Raw genomic sequence first — 21,393 nt, 5'->3', positions numbered from 1 at the left:
CTATTGCATACAATCCCAGTCCATTTCTTTAATGAGGCTCTCACTGGGCTCTGAACGAAATATAGACAAAGCATGCTAAGCATATTGCAACCCCAACCCTGACCGGGCTATGAGCTGGCCAGGTAATTCCTATCTCTTCTCAATGTCTCACCCCGGCACACCCACTTTTCAGTGTGTCTAGCTCTATTGGAGTCCAAGACTGGTATCCTGGCTACCCTACATCTGAACAAGGTAAGAGGAAGAACTCTCTGCACCTTGTCCCCATGCCTTTGCCCCTCAAACTTGGGGGGAGGCAAACACTGAAGTGCCTTTGTTATATGGTAGGCAGCTAGGCCTGGATCCTCAGTTCAATGGGACCTTTGAGGGTCAGAGCCTCACTTCAGCCCAGGGGACATGGGGACCAGGTTGGCTCTCACAAATATTTAGGAAGCTTTGATTAAAGAATACCTGTTTTTCTATTACCTCCATTCACCTATGTTGGAAGATGAGGTCCCTATTAACTTCCATGGGTATCAGGCTAATAACAACCTAAACCAGATAAATCCTGCTGCTACAGAAAAGTTTAGTGGTTCAACACTATTTACCCTCCTATAACTACAATATATGAGCACATCTCACATTAGTGCAGGTTCCTCTAAAAATTGTGCTTTTATTTCTTTGCAATAATCCCATAGCTACCATGAATAAGGGATGTAAGTCTACGATGCAGATTCTGTCAAACAGAGAGAACATCTACCCCTGGCACTTTGATCTATAATATTCATTAGTATCCTATGCGGTTCCAGGAAGTTGTTGCTTTGTTTTTCATCTGGTTTTGTTTAAGTGTATTTGAGTGCCTGGGTTGTTTTGCTTATCTCATCAATATGTTTTTTCCCCACAAACTATGTGCTATAAAGCTGCCATCTGTAGCTGAAATATGTACCAAGGACTCTGGGGTTTTTCTCCCTGGAGAATTCTGATCTGTATGAAACCCTGAATAAAATTCAGATGGGTTTTTCAAAGAAAAAAGAAAAAAAAGAAAATGACTTTTGCAGTGTAGAGTGCATCAGATTTAGCCATCCCTTGGAGAATGACATCACCTGCACTGTGATCTTGCTACAACGATAGTAACACTTTGCACTTATATTGTATCTTTCATCCAGCTACTGTGCTACAATTGTTAATGCAGCTCCACAACACTATAGTAGTTATGTGTGGCTCTTATGCCCATTTTACAGTTGGGTAAAAAGAAGCATAGAGAAGTTAGACTCAGGTTCTTATGATTTGAGGATCTGGGCCTTCACGAGTCAAACAATGAGTCAGCTGACAGTAGAACCTAGGGGTTGTCCTCCCTTAGTCCCTCTTAGTTTGACCACCAGACCCCAATCCTACTAAGAAACCCACTTGATTATTATTGTTGTTGTTGTTAACTGAATTACGACAATACTCAGCAAGCCCAAGTCAGGAACAGTGCTTGGCACTGTATAAACATATATTAAAGACAGCCACAGCCTCAAAGTTTCCAGTCTAAATTTCTCCTTCTTCCTGAAGATTTGGGGTATTGCCTATGTTTCAGAAAGCAGAGACTGGAGGCTGTATTAACAGGATTTCCTCTTACCAAATGAGTAGCTAGGGACAGAATATTAAAGACATAGTTGTGGCATGTTATGATGTTTGCATTTATTTAAATATCAATTCTTTGAGATAAACCCCACTGAGCAGAAATCCAGCTACTTGTTAATGGGGATCTGCAAGCATCCCATGCTGCCCTGAGGGGAGCTTATACCTGAGTCAGAAAGCAGCAAGCTGTGGAAATGAATCGCTGCTGATTAATTCAATTTAAGGCTCAGTGCCGATTGCACAGAAACCATCAGAGACGAGACAATGCAGACAGGTACTGTGCTGTGAGGACCCAACGAGGCTCTTGTTGGGAGCTGATGCAAAGAGCTGCACAGAGGAAACCATTTGCTGACCACAGCAACAGCAGGTTGCATTGGTCCTACTAACCCCACGAGCTATCCTGCGTAGACTTGAGCACCATCTCTGACAACTTATCTATTAAATAAGAATGTACCTACTGTCATAGTACGTTTCATCAGATGGTGCTGTTACACACAGTTTCCAAAGTTCTTTTTTGTAGCATGCGATCAAATGTTCAGTCTTGGGAAGATGTGTGTTGCTGCTGTTTTGTTATGCAAGGTTCTAGGTAGATGGAGCTGCGTGAGCAGCAAGAGAATTTGCTGCCTGCCTTTTTCTCAGATTGGAGTAAATTCCTGAGGCAGAGTTGTACCGTGGAAACCAGACAATAGTGTTCATTTGGGATTCCTGAAAAAAGGAATTACCAGCATGCTGTTTGTGACCATTTCTGTCCCATGACTGGTGCATACATGCAAATAAAACAAGTTACCCTCCTATACCCAGACTCCACATTACAGGGGAGCCAGTTTGTGAGGCCCTGGACATCTACTACTGCTCAGTCAAGGGCCAGCAATATACACAGATATGGAGCACTCTCTCATTTCTGCCTTCTTCTTTCTTCCCTCATATCCACCGGTCTGTAACTAGCTGGGACAATATTTTAGTCCCAGCGTGAATTCAGCTGATATGCATTTGGAAGAAAGGAGATACAAATGATGGACAAGGTGAAGCAATACAAAAAAAGAAAAAAAAAAAGCCCAGCGTTCAGTGCTTTGTGAACATCAATAATAATATACCTTGCAATCTACCTAAGAACTTCCAAGCACCATTTCTGTCTTATTTGAACTATTTGCTATATCTGAACAGCATCTTTCCTGTGAGGATCTCCAAGTACTTTTCCACCTACTTGACACCTACACCGAACAGAGAGTGTAACTGACTTTTCCCAAGGCCAGGAAATGAGTCTACAGAAGAACTAGGACTAGAACTTAGATATCCTGACTTCCAGTCTCCTGCTTTAACGACTAGGCAACGCTCCCATCTGTCACCTCTGTATAATCCCAGGTTTCAGAGTAACAGCCGTGTTAGTCTGTATTCGCAAAAAGAAAATGAGGACTTGTGGCACCTGAGAGACTAACCAATTTATTTGAGCATAAGCTTTCGTGAGCTACAGCTCACTTCATCGGATGCATATCGGAAAAGTACTCCTTACTCTCTGTGTAATTGAAACAGAAAAGACATTTCACCTGAAACATCATTCCCTTTTCATGTTTCGTCATGAAACCAAAGCAAGTTGCTTGTTTTTTATGATCTGGCACATCCGAGGCAGTATAATACCGTTAATAAAATTGACATCTGTCGCCAGACTCAAATAGTCTAGAATACGCACACAATCATAACACAGCATGCAACTTTAGGACCTGATCCAATGCCTCTTGGTGACAATGGGAATTTTTCGTTGACTTCCATGGGCTTTGGATCAAGCCCCTGTAGAGCAACTTTCTTAATACTAAATAGAAATTATACAAAATGTTTAATTTTGTTTTAAAACATCTTTTCATTTTGATTTTTAAAGTTTGATATTCCATCATTATGCAACATTTTTAAAAAGTTAAGATCAAAACAAAACATTTAGACCAATCTTAATTTTATTTTATTTTTCAGAATTTTCTTTGGCAGGAAATTATGAAAGTTTTGGGTTTTGCTCTGATTTGGAACGAAGCCACATTTAAAAATCTCTCACCTTTGCAAAACAGAATTTCTGTCCTCTCTATAGCTCTAATTTACTGTGTTGTTCACCTTAGGGAGACAGGGAGGGAAGGAAGAAAGAACCATACTGTATTACCATTCTTTAATTCCAGCTCCCCGTTCAAATAAAAGGGCAGTTCAGCACAAAAATGGATGCCACAATATGGCCCATGATTTTTGACTGTGGTGCTAAACTACACAAATTCATCATAAAAAATATCCTCATTGTTAACCTCTCTCTTACACATACACACTTGCCAGATGGAGATGCAAACAAGGAGTAAAGCCTGAAGGCCTGATTAAACCCCTTTGTCACTCCAATATTACACTAGGATAACTCCACTGACTTCACTGGGATCACACCCAGTATAAACCCTCAGATGCATGCAGGAGTGACTCAGGAGTGTGCCTTTTTAAACAATGCCCAACCTTTTAGGAGAGGTGACTCTTGCTTGGCTACTTTCCCACTGTATCTCAGTGACTGATGTAGACTACAATGAACCAGAGGTAGGGCTGAACGAATGCATTTTACTTCAGGACTGCAGTCTGTAAAAGCTCTTAAAGGGGCTCATACTCCATCGAGCAAGAGATGCCCTGCAGGTTTGTAAGCAACACATTCACTGACCCCATTCCCACTGATGCAGCTAAATCTGGGAAAGCCCTGACTTTGTGCCAGGATCGGCATCATATGGAACTACATGCCCCTTCCCTGACCCCCCCTCCCCGCCTAGGAGGTCTCATGCCTTGATGCATCTTTAATATGGTCATATTGCATTCTGATAGGGAACAACAAGGGGCAACAAATCATGGTGTCATTCAGCAACATTACTCATATTACATACAAACAACCTTATGTTAAAAAAATTTTATTAAGGTTACAAAGTCACATAGTCAGATGTTAGGAAATGCCCACACTGGGTGCTTGTTCCAGCTAGAGTCACCAGGTGATGCTGTTACACATAGTTTTGCAAGTTTTTTTTCTAGGCATGCAAGCAGCATATAATCTTGGAAGAAATGCTGCATCGTTGTTAGCTTTGTGATGTAGTTTACTTGGTGGGGAGCTGTTGCACACGGCTTGAGTTGGTTCTTTGCATTCATTGCACTAACAAGAGTCAGTTGTTGGGGCAAAGTTCCTTCCTGTGAATCAGGCACTGCTGTTTGAGCTGGGATTTTGGAAAGAAGTGTTGCCTGCCTGCTATTTAGACTGATGTTTACAGTGTAAATAAAACAAGTGACACTGACAAAATACCCAGTTGCTGTGTCGTAGATTTCTCCTGCAATGGAAAACCAACTGCAAGGCCCTAAAAATCTTAGTTTTACCTGGCTTAATAACCAGACCAATGTGAATTGCTTCTTGCCTGCCCAGTTCGGCCATCAGCTGCAGCAATTCTCCAAACTGAGCCAACGAGGCTATGTCATCGGCGTATTCAAGATTCAGCATTAACACTGATTGTTCTACAGAACCCCTCTCATTTTACAAACAGCCCACAGACTAACATTCACCTTCTGAACTATTCAGTGAATAAGTACAAATAACGAAAACATTGAAATAGCTGGCAGAGGACATGGGTGAATGTGTAGCAAATATAAATATTCTGAGAAGTTCTAATAGCCATACCATATTAGGACCGAGGCACGTTGATGGTGTAACAACATGTACTTGCAGTTACATTATTCATCCTCTAGATGTCTCTGGGTGCTGTGTAGTCTCCGAGGCAGGGTTTATTTCCTGGTAAACAAAGGCAGATCAAGCTGGAACTCAAGCTGTGTAGAAGCCTCTTTGTTAGCGTTGACAGCTTTGCTTCATAAATGCCTCCTGTTTAGAACTGTGATTCCATGACAGATGGGGTAGTATGAGGAAAGCTTGTGCTTCCATTGCCTGTGCAATACCTGCCCTTTGAATACACAGGCATGGAGATTGAAGTCCTTTATCAGTCTGATAATGTTCACTTGCATAAAATTAATTTGAGGGGAATAAAATTCATATGGGAGCCCAGAACTGACATTAATGATGGAGTCGTGTTTTGAATCCACTTCGGCCAAGGTGCTCTTTCTGTCAAGGAGAGGCCAGACTCTCTACTAGCATTTGTTCAATTAGCAGAGTCCCCAGTCCAGCAGTTAGGACCAAAGCGGGACCCTTGCAGTCCCTAGGTTGTGGCAACATCAGCATATCTATAAATCAGACCCTGTTAGTGACTGGCAGAGAAGACCAGGCTTGGATGAACCCAGCTGATCAAGTCACTGTGTGGAGCTGCAGTATTTCATTCAATGGAAAAATTGACTGACTAGTTTTTCACCTGGACAACCATATTACTGAAACCCAAAGGAACAACAATGACTGTCCAACAACTAGGCAAGGGATATGAATTAATTCTGGGGCAGATAGTCTCCTACTGCTGCTCACACAGAGTTCACAGAGCTGTGCTGATACCGTCAGAACAGGGTGATGCCGTGCAAATTTCTATACCTGTCTTCCACCTTTCAGCATGTCAGTCCTGTTGTCTTGGCTGGATAAAGGCAGAGCAGACAGTATCATTCCTCCTCAGTCCCTCTTTCCATTTATTTCAGCAGCAATTACACACCCAGGATGGTTCAACTTTCAAGCTACTCTGTTTGATTATGAAAGGTGTAATGATACAGAGATAGAAAATGAGTGCAGATTTTTTTACGGAGCTCATGAGTAGAAAAAAAAACAATGTTTTTTCCTTCAGATTATTGAAATAAATAATCTATTTCTAAAGTCTTTCTTTCTTTTCTTTACATTTCAAGAGAGAAATGGATTTTCTTTCACCTCCCAACTACCCATGGAGTAAACACATGTATAAAGTTACATATGTGCATAAGATTTTGCATGATCAAAGCCTTAACTGATACCAAGCTTCATAGTAGGCCATTTCTACTCTGGTATTTAGAGACTGCATCTACGGGAGAGATCAACTGAAAACCCAGACTTAATCAACCTTGAATTTTGGCAGCTGAATCTGGATCTGAATTAAGCAAATAGCTCTTAACTATATAACAGGCTGAACCAAAATCTCAGAGCCAAACGCTAAAGCCAAACCTCAGAACAAATTGTGCTTCTGGGTGTTTGAAATCAGGATGTCTTGAGACTACTCGTATTCTGTGCGAACAGAGATAATTTGACACCAGACTAGATTATAGCCGCGGTATAACTCCATCGTCTTCCAGGGAGTTGTACCTGGGATGAAATTAGCCCAACATCTTCTATATTTGTAAAGATAGAAGGCTGGAAAATGCTCTGTCAATGCAATGATTTAAGAGTACAAAAACATCTACTAGTATAGCGTATCCTGGAAGTTTGTCTCTCAGCTAATGAGCAAACAGCTAAGCTGTGTTCAATAAGCCATCTGGTGTGTGTATGGCTTTCTGCTATGAAACATAAATGATGACTTTGTTTTCCCCTTTGTTTTTTGCACTTCTTAGGTATCAGTAAACCGTTTTCCACATAGAGCCAAACTACGTCCCTGAACATACCCATGCATCAAACCCATCCATTGATCTTAACAAGGTTGCATGTGTGTCAACAATAGCAGAATGTAGCCCCCTGTCCTTACCTGCAGCATATAATTGTGTAATTAACAAACGGATAGATAACCATGGGAGCTGCTGGGTGCTCAGCATTTTTGAAAATCAAGCCACTGATGTAGGTGCCTAAATATGGATTTAAAAACCTAATTTTAGGTTCTTAGTTTTGGAAATTTCAGAGCTTCTTCTCCCATACATATGTCATCACAATAAACAGCCTTAACTCTGACCTAGAATTTTTTAAGTGCTTTCTTTTGTTACCTTGGCCCTCCTATCTATATATTTTATTTTCAGTGATACTAATCAGTGGGAGATATTATCAGTTACTTTATTAATTGAAAGTGGATTTTTTTGTGGGGCAGGAGGGGGCAGGGAGCTTAAAATGCTGTTCCCTGCAAATAAAAATTGAAATTTTGGGAGCAGCCTTTCAGTGCTTTGTGCAGCTCAGGAGTAGGGGAGTGGAAACATCTCTGTAGCTTCTTGCTTCAAGATCTGTCAGGTGCTGAGCTGTTCTGAAGGTACTTTCCTATTATTAGCCTTAAAAGATGTCACTTGTATGGTCCACAATGTTGTCAATATTGTCAAAATCTATCTACATGTCAAATGCTGTGACATTATGTGCCCTCTTTGGGTGATTAAAGCAATACACAGAAACAGTAAGCACTTTGCAAAATGTCAGACTTTGAAAGCATGCACTATGTATAATAAGTAAGTGTTTTACAACTTTTATTATCTGCTGATTTTCAGTTAGCCTTAACCCTACACATATATTTATTTACTAGGAAATTATAGCTCCTGGAGAAAAAAAATGAACGTGCCCACCTCACCAAAAGGCCATGTGACCTTGTTGATAGAGCCCTGGGACTTGGAAGATCTGGATTCTCTTCCCAGCTCAACCCCAGTGACCTTGTGCCTCAGTTTTCCCCACCTATAAAATGGAGAGAATGCAGCCAATCTCCTTTGTGAAGTGCCAGAAGACCTTCTGATGAAAAGCAAGGGACTACTATTGTTCTAAGCATCATCACCCTGTCTATATTCCATAGTAACATTTGCCAGTCAGGTACACTTTCTTTCTGGTAAGTAAAGTATTAATGATATATGAGGGCAGAACATTTGGTGGTACTACTAAATAATAATATTGCCTTGTAACTTTTGCTCCCTTTTGAAGTCAATAGGATTATTACAACTGACTTCAGTGGGAGCAGAGCTAGGCCAATGCAAAACCTACCTATGGAGTGTTACATTTAATAAATGACTGTGTTTTCTTTTAATCTTCCGATTCTAAGAATAACATGCATTTAAAAATTTTAAAGGATTTCAATAGACCATTCAATAAATAACTAGGCAGGAGTCTCATTTGCTGAGCCTTGGCTCCAAAATAGACTTTTCAAAAGACAGAGACATGTTCAGGACTGTATTTAGAGAAAGGCAAAAGTGACAGCTATCCAGAGTGTCATGCAGGGAGCCCTCAATATTTTGAAAACAAGGCCAGGCATCAAGGCAACCGAGCACCATGTATGTCACAGTGTATGATTATTATCATTTTCAAGTTCCTGTAGCCAACTTTTTAGATTGTGGTATTTAGCCCATTTACAGCACCTTCCATCACGGATCTCAAAGTGTTTCATAAAGATGGGGAAGCATTAATTTGCCCTGTTCATAGGCAGGGAATGGAGGCGCTGAACGGTTAAATGGCTTGCTCATGATCCCACAGCAAGTCTATGGCATAGCCAGGAACACAATCCCCCAGAATTTTTGTCCTGGGCCAAATCCACTAGATTATCCCCACTCCTTGGACCAGTTCTTAGGATAATTGTCGGAGTGGGGGAATTGTTCATGGAATCATCGAAGCTTAGGGTTGGAAGGGACCTCAGGAGGTCATCTAGTCCAATCCCCTGCTCAAAGCAGGGCCAACACCAACTAAATCATCCCAGCCAGGGCTTTGTCAAGCCAGGCCTTAAAAAACCTTTAAGGATAAAGATTCTACCACCTCCCTAGGTAACCCATTCCAGTGCTTCACCACCCTCCTAGTGAAATAGTGTTTCCTAATATCCAACCTAGACCTCCCGCACTGCAACTTGAGACCATTGCTCCTTGTTCAGTCCTCTGCCACCACTGAGAACAGCCGAGCTCCATCCTCTTTGGAACCCCCCTTCAGGTAGTTGAAGGATGCTATCAAATCCCCCCTCACTCTTCTCTTCTGCAGACTAAATAACCCCAGTTCCCTCAGCCTCTCTTCATAAGTCATGTGGCCCAGCCCCCTAATCATTTCCATTACCCTCCGCTGGACTCTCTCCAATTTGTCCCCCTCCTTTCTGTAGTGGGGGGCCCAAAGCTGGACGCAATACTCCAGATGTGGCCTCACCAGTGCCGAATAGAGGGAAATACTCGCTTCCCTCGTTCTGCTGGCAATGCAGCCCAATATGCCATTAGCCTTCTTGGCAACAAGGGCACACTGCTGACTCGTATCCAGCTTCTCCTCCACTGTAATCCCCAGGTCCTTTTCTGCAGAACTGTCACTTAGCCAGTCGGTCCCCAGCCTGTAGCGGTGCATGGGATTCTTCCTTCCTAAGTGCAGGACTCTGCACTTGGCCTTGGTGAACCTCATCAGATATCTTTTGGCCCCATGGACTTGTGCATGTCCAGCTTTTCTAAATAGTCCTTAACTTGTTCTTTCACCACTGAGGGCTGCTCAGGTTGTTCTTCATCTGGCCTTTACTACTGGATGCCGCTGTCTTACTGGGCCCACTGTGTAAGCTGTGAAGTTGTGGAATTTGACCAAGCAACAATTGGCAGACTATGAATGTGTTGCAGCCAGCCTGCATGTGCAGATTTCAAATCGCTAGTAACACCCTCCATAGGGGACGTTGGGTAAGATCCCTAGCTCGTGTGAATCAGAATATCACTAATGATTTCAAAGCAGTATGCTGATTTACACCTGCTGAGAATCTGGGCCACTCTTCTTTAAGGGTTTCTCTCTTAGGTCGGTAATTCTGTGGATCTCCGCTACTGTGGCATCTCAGCACCTCACCAAATATAATGTATTTATCCTCACCACACCCTTGTGAGGTAGGGTAATACTAATAACCCTATTTTACAAGTGGGAGCCTGAGGCACGGATTGTATGTCCACACTGAGCACTTAGCCCAGGTTCTAGCTCAGGTTTGAGCCCAAGCCCCCCTTCCGTTCACACACAACTCAGTCTGACTTGGATCAGCGAGCACTCAGGACCCTTTTAGGATCCTGTTGGGTGGCGGGCATCAGAGCCCAAGTTCCACTGTCCCTCGGGTCCAAGCCCTGTCAATTTGAAGTGTGGTCACAGCTTGAGCCCCAGAACCAAGTCATAAGGTTTGCATAATCTAGTATGGACACCTTAGCATGGCTGTAAGACCTGGGTCCAGCAACTGTAAATCCAGGTGTGCAATGCAGTGTAGACACTAAAGCACAGACTTGGAAATACTGAGTCCATAAGCCCAGGATCCACATGCTCAGATTTATAATGCAGTGGAGACAAACCCAGAGAAACTAAATCACTTGCTCCAGGTCACACAGAAAGTTAGTGGTGGAGCAAGGATTTGAATCTAGGTCTTCTAAATCCCAGGCTTGAACCCTAACACTAGACCAAAACATTTAAAGGCCCTATAATTTTGCCTCCTCCTCCATAGGTTCCTTGGCATTTGAACCCAGGATTTGTCACAACAATACCCAATTTCACCAGACCAGCTGTAGCATATGGAAACATTTTTCCATCTTGTAATGAACTCTTTCTGCTGAAATTATTTAGAAGGTGGGTCTCTGAAGAGGCTATTTATCTTCTCTTTTCTGTCACACCATCACTTATCTTCCAGGTTGGTTTTCCTTGCAGAGTGACTCACACTTGCTCCTGTGAGCAGATGAACAAAGCAGATGACTTGTTAGTCTATTAAAAACACACCAGGGAGAGAAGAAAAATCAGTCAGGTTAACATCTCTGAAAATCAAATCAACATTCATTCTAAATTATTCCTTTCGCTAGCTTTTGAATTCAAAGAGAGCCTCTTTAGTTTAAAAGTCACAAATGGACTTCTTTTTGGTTAAAGAACCTGTTAAATGTTGAGTGCCAGCTCAGTAATTTAATTGGTTGAGGTGAATCCTGCTTTTAAAGGAACATAAGAAGCACCTGGGAGGAGGGGAAAGAGAAGGAAGAGGAAAGGAAGACACTTTTGTCTGTGATTGAGGCTTCATTTGCTGAAGCACTTTAAGCAGCAAAGACAAACAGGTCATTCAGCTTCTAGGTTCCAGTTCCGTATTCCCCAGTAAAGGGTAAGGATGTTTCACAGTGGGTTTACGCTGGTCTCTTCCCACTGGTTCCCATACACAGAGCTGCTCACCTCTTTCCTCTACAGTGGTGGTCTCAGTTTGAATCTATCTCAAATAGGAATTAAGAAGGATAGAAAAAGTTAGGGAAAATAGCATGGCATGAAGTTATCCCTTAGGGATGGGGGAACAAGACGCAAACACACAGTTCCAAGCTCATCGTTGGTGTAACTCCATTGACTCAACTGCTTTTAAACCAGGGTTTGAATTCCCCCCACCTTCTGTTATCGGGGAATCCGGATGTTAGTGGGCTTGTCTCCCTTCGTTCCATTCGTTGAACCCTTCTGTGGCCTGAATGTACCTAGACCAGAGAACGTCCCAGAAGTCTGAAGACTTCTCCTCAGCAAAACGTGTCAAAAGAATGTCCTGAAGGAATTATCCCATAAACAATTCCAACCAAACATGTTCCTCAAAATGGCTTTCTGGTCCCTCAGATATAGGTATTTTCCCAAGGTGTCCTTGTGAAGTTATTTTGCACTTCAGCTGTAGCCCGGATCACCAGGGGTGAGGTTTCATGGTCTGTGTTATACAGAAGATCAGACAACATGGTCTGAAAAAGTATGAATCTATGAATTTTAGTATAAACAAGCCTCAATTAGAATAGTTTAATTACTCCATTTTGCCCTTGTTTTTACCAGCATTAATTTTCCACAACAATGTATTTATGGGTCTTCTGTCTCTCTTCACCTAATGTACTCAAAGTAAACATAACCATGTACAGAAAAGGGCTATTTTAACACTTTGGGTGTATCCCTCACAGAATTTTCCCTTAGATCAGCTGACACCCAGAGATAATACATATGATGCCTGTCTTTCAGAAGGATCCCAAAGCATTTTATAAACTGTGTGTAAGAATCCACCATCTACACACGGCACTGAAATGCAGCGCCTTTGGGTTGAAGCATGTTTGCTGTTTAGCAGGCCTAATTAACACTACACACCAGTTTTAAGAAAGCAGTTGAATTGAAAGTAAAGGTAATCATAAATTAATATACTTATCTACATTGTGATTTGCCAATATGATGGGGCTAACACACTCTTGCCAAAGGTGCCTTGAGGTCTTTAACTAGAAATGGTGAAGACCTTGATTTTCATTTCATCTGAGAGGCGGCACTGGGAGATTCTTACTACAACTGCCTCAGCGGGACCCACGTCACCTATAGCATCATGTCTTTTGGTGCATAGATGTCTGCCATCCATGTACTAATCAAACTGCCCCTCACCGTAGTTTAGAATGTTTGTGTGGCCAGATTGTGACTTTATCTATCCAGCTATCAGTGGTACCTCTCTGACTGTATTACAGGAGTATCTGAGCACCTTGCAACCTTTGAAGTATTCATCCTCACAAAACCACCGTGAGGTAGGGCAGTGCTGTTTTCCCCATTGTATACCTGGGGGACTGAGAGCCAGATTTTTAAAGGTATTCTGCATTAGCCCTCATCTTAAGAAAAAAAGAACTGCCATACTGGGTCAGACCAAAGGTCCATCTAGCCCCGTATGCTGTCTTCCAACAGTGGCCAGTGCCAGTTGCTTCAGACGGAATGAACAGAACATGCAATCATCCAGTGATCCATCCCCTGCCGCCCATTCCCAGCTTCTGGCAACAGAGGCTAAGGACACCATCCCTGCCCATCTAGTTCTTTTTTGAACCCTGTTATAGTCTTGGCCTTCACAACATCCTCTGGCAAGGAGTTCCACGGCTTGACTGTGCATTGTGTGAAGAAAAAGACAGATTAAGAGGAACTGAGTGCTGACCTGCTGCTACACTCACCAGTTTCAACTACGTTTCTGCCCAACCTACAGCTGTAATAATCCACAAATCCCTGGCTCCAAATGGATTTTGATTCCTACAGTTCAGGTAGCTACTGATATTATTTGGGGCAGCTTCCTGTAGAGAAATTACAGAAGCAAGGAGGCTGATGATCTTCCATTTCTCTAAATGCTGGCCCAGCCGCCTGCCTCTCCCCTGTTAGCCCTCAGAGTTGTGGCATTAGCGAATACATTCTTGATTACAGCCTCACTTAGGCAGATGAACTAATGGAAAGTTGCTAAATGCAAAGTAAACAATTAATTATACATTTTTATTGTTACGCTGTTTGCAGGAGGGGAGAAAAACCCAAATCCAGAACTGCACTTTTTCTCCACCTCTCTCATATTTTTTTCCTTTTATCATCAAGGCTTCCTCCTTTGCTAATTAGTCGTTAGGGCCAATCTGACTCGTAATGAAGTCAATGAGAGGGGAGGATCCTCATCATTTCCAAGCAGGCACACAACATCTTGAAGGATCAGGTCTTGAGGTCTTTCTGGGAGGAAATCTGTTTGGTCTGTTTTGCCCATTGTAAATTCTGTGTGCCCGCCATAGCTGTACTGTTTGCAATACAGTCATGCCTAAAGACCCCACAAATATTAGGGCCCCACTGCACAATCAGAGACATGCTCCTGCACCAAAGGGCTTACAAACTCAACAGAAAGGACAGACTGAGGATCAGATCCTCGGGTGCTGAATATCGTGATCACTTTTTTGAGCATCGGCCTGCTAAACTTAGGGTTGTGAGTTCAATCCTTGAGGGGGCCATTTAGGGATCTGGGGCAAAAATTGGGGATTGGCCTTGCTTTGAGCAGGGGGTTAGACTACATGACCTCCTGAGGTCCCTTCCAACCCTGATATTCTATAATTAATTCTATGATTAATTCTGACTTCAGTAGATTTATACCAATCTACACCACATGGAGCGTTCAGACTGGAAATAAGTCTTAAATATTTAACAGTGAGAGTAATTAACCATTGGAACAGTTTACCAAGGGCCGTGATGCTTTCTCCATCACTGACAATTTTTAAATCAAGATTGGATGTCTTTTCGAAAAGACCTGCTCTAGGAATTATTTTGGGGCAGTTCTCTGGCCCATGTAATGCAGGAGGTCAGGCTAGATGATCACAGTGGCCTTGGAATGTGTTAATCACCCCTTTTTTGAGATGGGGAGCTGAGGCACAAGTCTGTGAATTGAACCCAGAGCTGGGAATTGAATGCAGTCCCCCATGCCTAAACCCCAGGACCACTTCTCCAGGAGGGGCTGTACATCGATACATGGCACTCCCTCCTTAACTTCAACCACTACGTCGCCCTTAATTTTTAAGGGCCTAACTCAGTCAAAACATTGATTCCAGGCTAACGCTTGTACAGATGATCTTAGCCAGAAAGCAATTTTATTTTACTCAACTAACCTAGCAAAGTGCAAAAAGGAGGGGAAAAAAAAGACAAAAACAAATAGAAATTAGTTTTCCTGCAGATTCTCTGTAGCTGTTACAAAATGAGTTTATATTTCTAAAAAGAAAATTTTGCAGACCGCTGAGCCATAATGCAGAGGATAAGCGAGTTTGCTACTAAATAATCATTCTAAACAAGAGTTATTTAGGTTTTAAGAAAGCCAAAGCAGATTACTGCACAGGGCTCTGAAAGGACTGTGATAATCTTTGTGCATCATTAAAGCATAAACTAAAAATAATCCTTCAATACTTAGGCTTGGAAACAATAACCTATAATGGAGCCATGAACATTTATTATAGTAAACACCTGCAAATGAGCACTAGCATTGACCGGAGAGTCTATAATGCAATTGTCTGGATAACCTGAATACCATGAAGTGTCTAACTGGGCCTTGACTTCAGGCTCCATAACAGCCTGATCATGAAACAAAAGAATGACCATACTGGGTCAGACCAATGATCCACCTAGCCCCGTGTCCTGTCTTCCAACAGTGGCCAATGCCAGATGCATCAGAGGGAATGAAACAGGACAATTATCGAGAGATCTATCTCTGTCGTTGAGTCCCAGCATCTGGCAGGCAGAGGCTTTGCCTCTGTCCTTAGGAAAGGATGTGTTTTAATAACTCCTAATTTTTGGTTATTGGACATTCTGATCAAAGTCATGCTGGAATAGACTAATAATGGGATTCCCATTAGACTTGTGAGTTTGTAATAACTCCCAATATTTGACTTATTTAAAGTCAAAGTTATTTAGGCACCTAACTGCCATTGATTTCAATGAGGTGCCTAAATATCTCTGAGATCATGGGCTAGTTCTTTCTCCACCTGAAGTCAGTGGGACCAACTAGCCACGTATCTATGCATCTGGGTACTTCTATCAGGTCTATCCCTAGGGTATCTGAGCTCCTAAGGGCAAATTTTCCACTCATGCAAACTAGTGTTAAACTCCTGAACCTGTCAAGTGCAGAGCGCCCTCAAGTCCCATTGACAGCCCTAAATGAATCAGACCAAGCATGAACACCAGATTGCCTGTTTTAGATTATGTTTAGCACCATTGTAGCAAGGTGCGGATGCAAAAAGGAATCTTAGAAATGTATGCTTGTTTCAGCATTAAGCAAATGTCTTTATTTCCTTTTCATCTTTATTCCAGCGTCAATGTTAAAAATTCTTTTCTTGAGATATTCAAACAGCTTAGGTGGTATCACTTAGCAACACTTACCAGCAGGTTTATTGTTGCCCATTTTACTGTGGCCTTATTTGCCTTCCCTTGCTGCATTGTAAGAAGAAGGAAGTGCTGTGGCTAAACTAAACAGCACAGGTCAGTGTGTGTGTGTGAGGGGGGGTGGGGGTAATATATGCAAAGGAGGCTTAGCACTTCCCTCTCCTGACATAGCTCTGTAAAAGCCTGGTCTCAGCATGACAGGCCGAATCAGCCTGAAGGCTGTGCTAACTCATACCTGACTGTACAGGCCACAAGCAGCTGAAATTACAACTAAGGATAGGCATAGGACAGGGTCGGCTAAGCCATGCCCCTTTTCCTGTGGCCACACCCCTTTGCCCTTGTACAACAGCAGCACAGATGGTTGGCATAAGAGTCTGTCCTTCAGCTCTGTGCTACCAGAGGATCATCCTCATTCTGGCATGGATGATAACCAGAATAATAATAAAAAACAATCACGTTTCTACTCTTTTTTTCTCACACACACCCTGCTACAAGATTCTATCTTAGAGCATGCAGAATGCAAACTCTATAAACTTACCTTTATTTCTCTCTGAATATATCCTCGAGGTAGTAGACCTTGAGGATTGGACAAGCTGCCTGGCTGCTTGACATGGTGCAGAAATCAAAAAGCACTGAATTTTAGGCTCAGAGATTTACATTTTCTCACTGATAATGTCCATAGCTCATTGCTGATCACCAAAACATATTTGTTACAATAATTGGCCAAATTATTTATTACAACTGATTTATTTATTTGCTTGTTGTTGGGTTTTTTTTCTCCTGATCATGAAACTGTGTTGCTGTGGTGCTTAGAAATGAATCTGCTATTCAAAATGATTTCGTGAATCACTAGTTTTTACAAACATATTGGTGCCCTGATTGATTGTGACCCAATCAAAGGGCATACACCTTTAGTTATCCTGTATTTGAAATTCACCATTGAGCTTTCTGATTGGTTACCTAAATCACATGGTATTGTTTTTCTTCCCTAATGGGTCACACATGTGTTCATAGATGGATCCCAATAAAGAGAGATGATCAGGCTGGATTGAAACCTGGTTTTCAGAGGTGACAAAGGGTTCAATGAACTGTCTCCCCTTGTTCCACTAACTCCCAGCAAAGCTCCCTGGAGGATTGGCACATCCCTCAGTGTGGCTATTGGAATTAGCGGACAGTCTCTGAATGTTTAAAATGTTGTTGAAGTTTTTCCACACACAGTTTTGACTGGTTTTGAAAAAAACAATGTTTTGACCCACATTGAAAGCCTGTGGAATTTTTTCAAAACTTCAGGGTTTCCACGGCGTTTCTTCATTCAAACTTTTCAAGCCACTCTGGCGAACCACTTTCCACCAACACACCCAGAAAGGGAGCAGTTAGACAATCCCACAGGGTTCTTTCCCTTTCCCAATGGCATTGTTCATTATGTGCCAGCTCCCTGCAGAACTCGTTCAGTTAAGACCTTGATCCCTTGTTAGTGAGTTACTGCAGCCTACCTAGATAGCACGCTATAACACCTGCTGCAAACCTTTTAAAACACTGCACAGGGAATGCAGATCCATCCCACAAGGCAGCATCCTGCTTGCTGCCTCTCACCTATGATAAATGGCCCTGTTTAGTAGCTCATAAAGATTCGCTTCTACCGCCGGACAAATAGCTTTCATCAGTAATCATTTTGACCAGGGCTACCATCGTTCCCAGACTGACATTCCCATGCAGGAGAAAACCCTTTGATTTGATCCTAGTGCGTCTCCAAATGCATGGCCTGATTTTGAAATCTCATAAGGGGCAGGGAGTAGCATGTAGCCCAGAATCATTATTTTTCGCACTGGGACTAAAGACCTGTCTGCGTTTTTCTTTTATTTTGGATGATGCTGGATTTAATTCTTTAATTCTAAAATTAATTTAATTTAATAATTTAATAATTGGATTTAATTGATTCCCAGGCCCACAACGTGCTGAGCACTTCCTGCAAAATACTCGGCACCCTGAAACCCCGCTGGAGTCAATGGGAGTTGAGGCCCCCTAGTGGCTTGGAAGATCAGACCTTTTGAGCGCCGTTCAGGTGAAACAACTATTCCAAGTGATTTAGTTGGGAATTAGGTCCCACTTTGAGCAGGGGGTTGGACTACATGACCTCTGGAGGTCCCTTCCAACCCTGATATTCTATGATTCTATAATTCTAAGTGGATTTCGTGCTAGTTACAGGTGCTCTTCAGTGCAGACAGCAATGATGGAAGCTCTTTCCATCCGCTTCCATCAATGTGCTTCGGCCCTGGTGTGGAGGGACCATTTCCCAGGCTGAGGCAGGGAGTTGGGGGATTGTTTGAACAACAAGAAACTACACAAGGACCTGTTTTTTATGTTTTAAGGGATAAACAGGCGAGACACAGGCAGTAACTCATTCTGACTAGTAAGTTCCCTTAGAAACAGCACAAAATATGACAGGCTGATGTGACAGGGCAAACTGCAGTTCCTGGCAAGAGACGGGTGATTAGCATTGGCTCGAGGCAGTCTGTCACTGTGCAAGCTTCCCCTCCTTTCCACACACACAGAGTGTGTCTGCTCTGTGTTGTACAGTTGCACTTCGGAGTTAGAAACACCTTGGGAATGGAGGTTGTTCAGAACTCTGAAAGGTTCGTAACTTTGAACAGAAAGTTACGGTTGTTCTTTCAAAAGTTTGCAACTAAACATTAACTTAATACAGCTTTGAAACTTTACTATACAGAATCATAATGCTGCTTTCCATTTTTTTTTTTTTGTAGTTTAGGTTTATTTAATTTTTTTTTTTAATTTTGTCTCTGCCGCTGCCCAATTGTGTGCTTCCCAGTTCCAAATGAGGTGTGTGGTGGACTGGTCAGTTCCTAACTCTAGTGTTCATAACTCTGAGGTTCTAATATTAATTGAATAGACACACGGGGCAAGTAGATATAATGCATGCTAGTGAACACTAGAGGGTATTCAGGAGAATTAAGGAGAACTTTGATAGAGCTCTTTATTTACACTTTGTGAGTGTGCTACAACAAATGACGAGATCTAACCCTACTGAGTGCTTCCTAAGTTCTAGTCAAAAATGCAGTATTCTCCCAGTGCCCTTCAGTCCAGGCCTGGAGTATCCATTACTGTTGTAATCATCCAATTTTTCCAATGCACCTCAGTCCTGATCTACCACTGACTAGTCTAACAATATCTCTCTTGAGCAGACAGTGACTATGGTCTAATTCTCGGCCAGCACCTATATACTGTGGAGATTGGAGCCATACACGCATCTGAGAGAGACTGAGAAAACAGACGCTAACCCATGGCATCAGCTGGACGTGTGGCATCAGATCAGCAATTTATCTATGTGCCAGAATGCATCTAGTAATGACTATTGATTTTGCTTGTTAAAATACTCTTTAATGTTACAATAAAATACATCATGACAGGGCCGCGGGCAAGATTAGCACTCATTTCCCAGTGCAATAGATATAAGGCCAGACCCTCTGCTGCTGGAAATTGGTGCAGCTCCGTTGAAGTCAATGGAATGATGCTGATTTACACCAGCTGCGGAGATGGCCCGTCATTTCTTAATTGGCCAGGTTCCAGTTGAACACTAGTGTCCATTAAAGGCCATTGCTGCAAATAGTCAAGAAAAACAAGCTGACGCATTAGATCGAGCTAGCGCAGCCCTGATGCAGACTCCTGGCAGCATCGTCTCAGTCACTGTCTTTGACCTCTCTGAAGCCTTCCCTAGTCCTCTTATTCCAATGGCTTCTGCACTCCACTGCACCTCGCTACTTGTCCCAGTCACACATTCCCTGACAACCTTCCTGCTCCACTCTGCTGTTTCCTGCCTTTACCTAGCCTCAGTAGCCTTTCCCCTCCCTCCGGGGTGGTCTGTCTGTGATGGGCCTGCTCTCACCCTCCACTGGGCAGGCAGGCTTTCGGCACTATCAGCTAAGTCTAACCCATCCAGATACGATTTAGGGAGAACGAATGATCTTGGGACTAAGGCACCGCACTATAAATCTCAAAGGAACCGGTGTGTCAGTTGTGCCCCAGGCTTCCTGTGTGATCTCAAGCAAGTCATTTAAATGTTCTGTGCCTCAGTTTCCCCCTCTGTTACGCATAAGGGGACAGCAATGGCCTGCCTGACAGAGCATCAATTCACTGATCAGTGTGTGGTGCTTTGGGATCCTTGGATGGAAGGCTGTACAGAAGTGCAACGTTATGTAAAGGCACCCAGTTCTGCTCCAGCTATCCCTGACTATGATTCCCACCTTTCCCCCCACACATTTCCTATGCGTTCAAATCTGTACCTGTGCAACAAGGCTTGTCTCTGGCTCTGCCATAACTCCACCTCTGCTCAAAACCTCATCCGTGCCTTCATCTCCTCCCCCCATGTCTATGTCGGTTCCCATCACCAAGTTCCAGTTCCCCAGCTATGAAGAAGGCTGCCACCTATCTTTTCATGTGCATGAAGATATGTGACTGTTGCTCTCCCATTCTAACACAACTCTTCTGTCTCCTCATTCTTCTTCCCCAACCTTATCTTTGGTCCTTTTTCAGTATCTGGTCACTACTGGCATGGGAACCTTCTCCCCTTACCGTCCCAGACAGCTTCTCTGCATTTCTTCACCCCGTTGAGTCTATATTATTTTGAATCTCATCAGAAAAAAAAACGTTTTTCTCCTTTCACTCCACCTCTTTAGGCAGTAGCTGGATTGTTTAACCCCAGAAGGCATTTGGAGATGCAATCTATCTGAAAGACCCTGCTCCTCAGAATAAAGGTGATTGTAATAAATAAAGCCAGTAGAAAACTGCTATGGACTAAATGTATGGGTGGATGGAGTCTCTCATCCATATCGACGTTTGAGAATTTAACCAACATTATAAATGAACATGTATGTGGGAGTCCAGACCAATAGGAGAACCGCAAACAAGATTGCATGTGGGACAGACAAAATTGTCCATGGCCATTGCAGGCTTCATATCCTTGCTTTGCGCTGGTCATGATCTTCACAGAAGGTGTTGATGCACCTTGCTTCAAAGCAGTCAATGGCAACATGACAAATCTGCCCCATCTGGCTTTGCTGTGGGCTGTTGCTTTGGGATCGACCTCACCTGCTTTCCAGTTTGAGTTCAGTGTATCTTTATACCATTTGGACTGAGCACCATGATAGCAGATGCCTTGGTTTAACTAAACTATAGCCTTGAATATTTTTGAGTTGGCCATATGAACGAGGTGCCCAGAGCAGCACAGCTGAGCTGTTAGGAGCATGCTTTGAATGCTAGACATCCAACAACAATTAAGGATTTTGGTATTAGGAATTTTGTCCCACCATTTGACCCTGTGAACAGACTGAAGACCATGCATTGGA

At 42.8% G+C, this 21,393-nt stretch overlaps 1 long non-coding RNA gene across 1 annotated transcript; it reads left to right on the top strand.

Moving 5' to 3' along the window:
* The first annotated feature begins 278 nt into the window (after positions 1-278).
* Positions 279-19,460, top strand: LOC140895420 (uncharacterized). Its single transcript, XR_012154185.2, has 2 exons — positions 279-8,267; positions 17,977-19,460. It is a non-coding gene; the product is annotated as an uncharacterized LOC140895420 (long non-coding RNA).
* The last annotated feature ends 1,933 nt before the right edge of the window (positions 19,461-21,393 follow it).

Source organism: Lepidochelys kempii, chromosome 11 (assembly GCF_965140285.1).
Source record: "Lepidochelys kempii isolate rLepKem1 chromosome 11, rLepKem1.hap1, whole genome shotgun sequence".
Lineage (NCBI taxonomy): Eukaryota > Metazoa > Chordata > Testudines > Cheloniidae > Lepidochelys > Lepidochelys kempii.
Note: the sequence above shows the minus strand (reverse complement) of the source record. Positions and strands in the feature narration are given on the sequence as shown.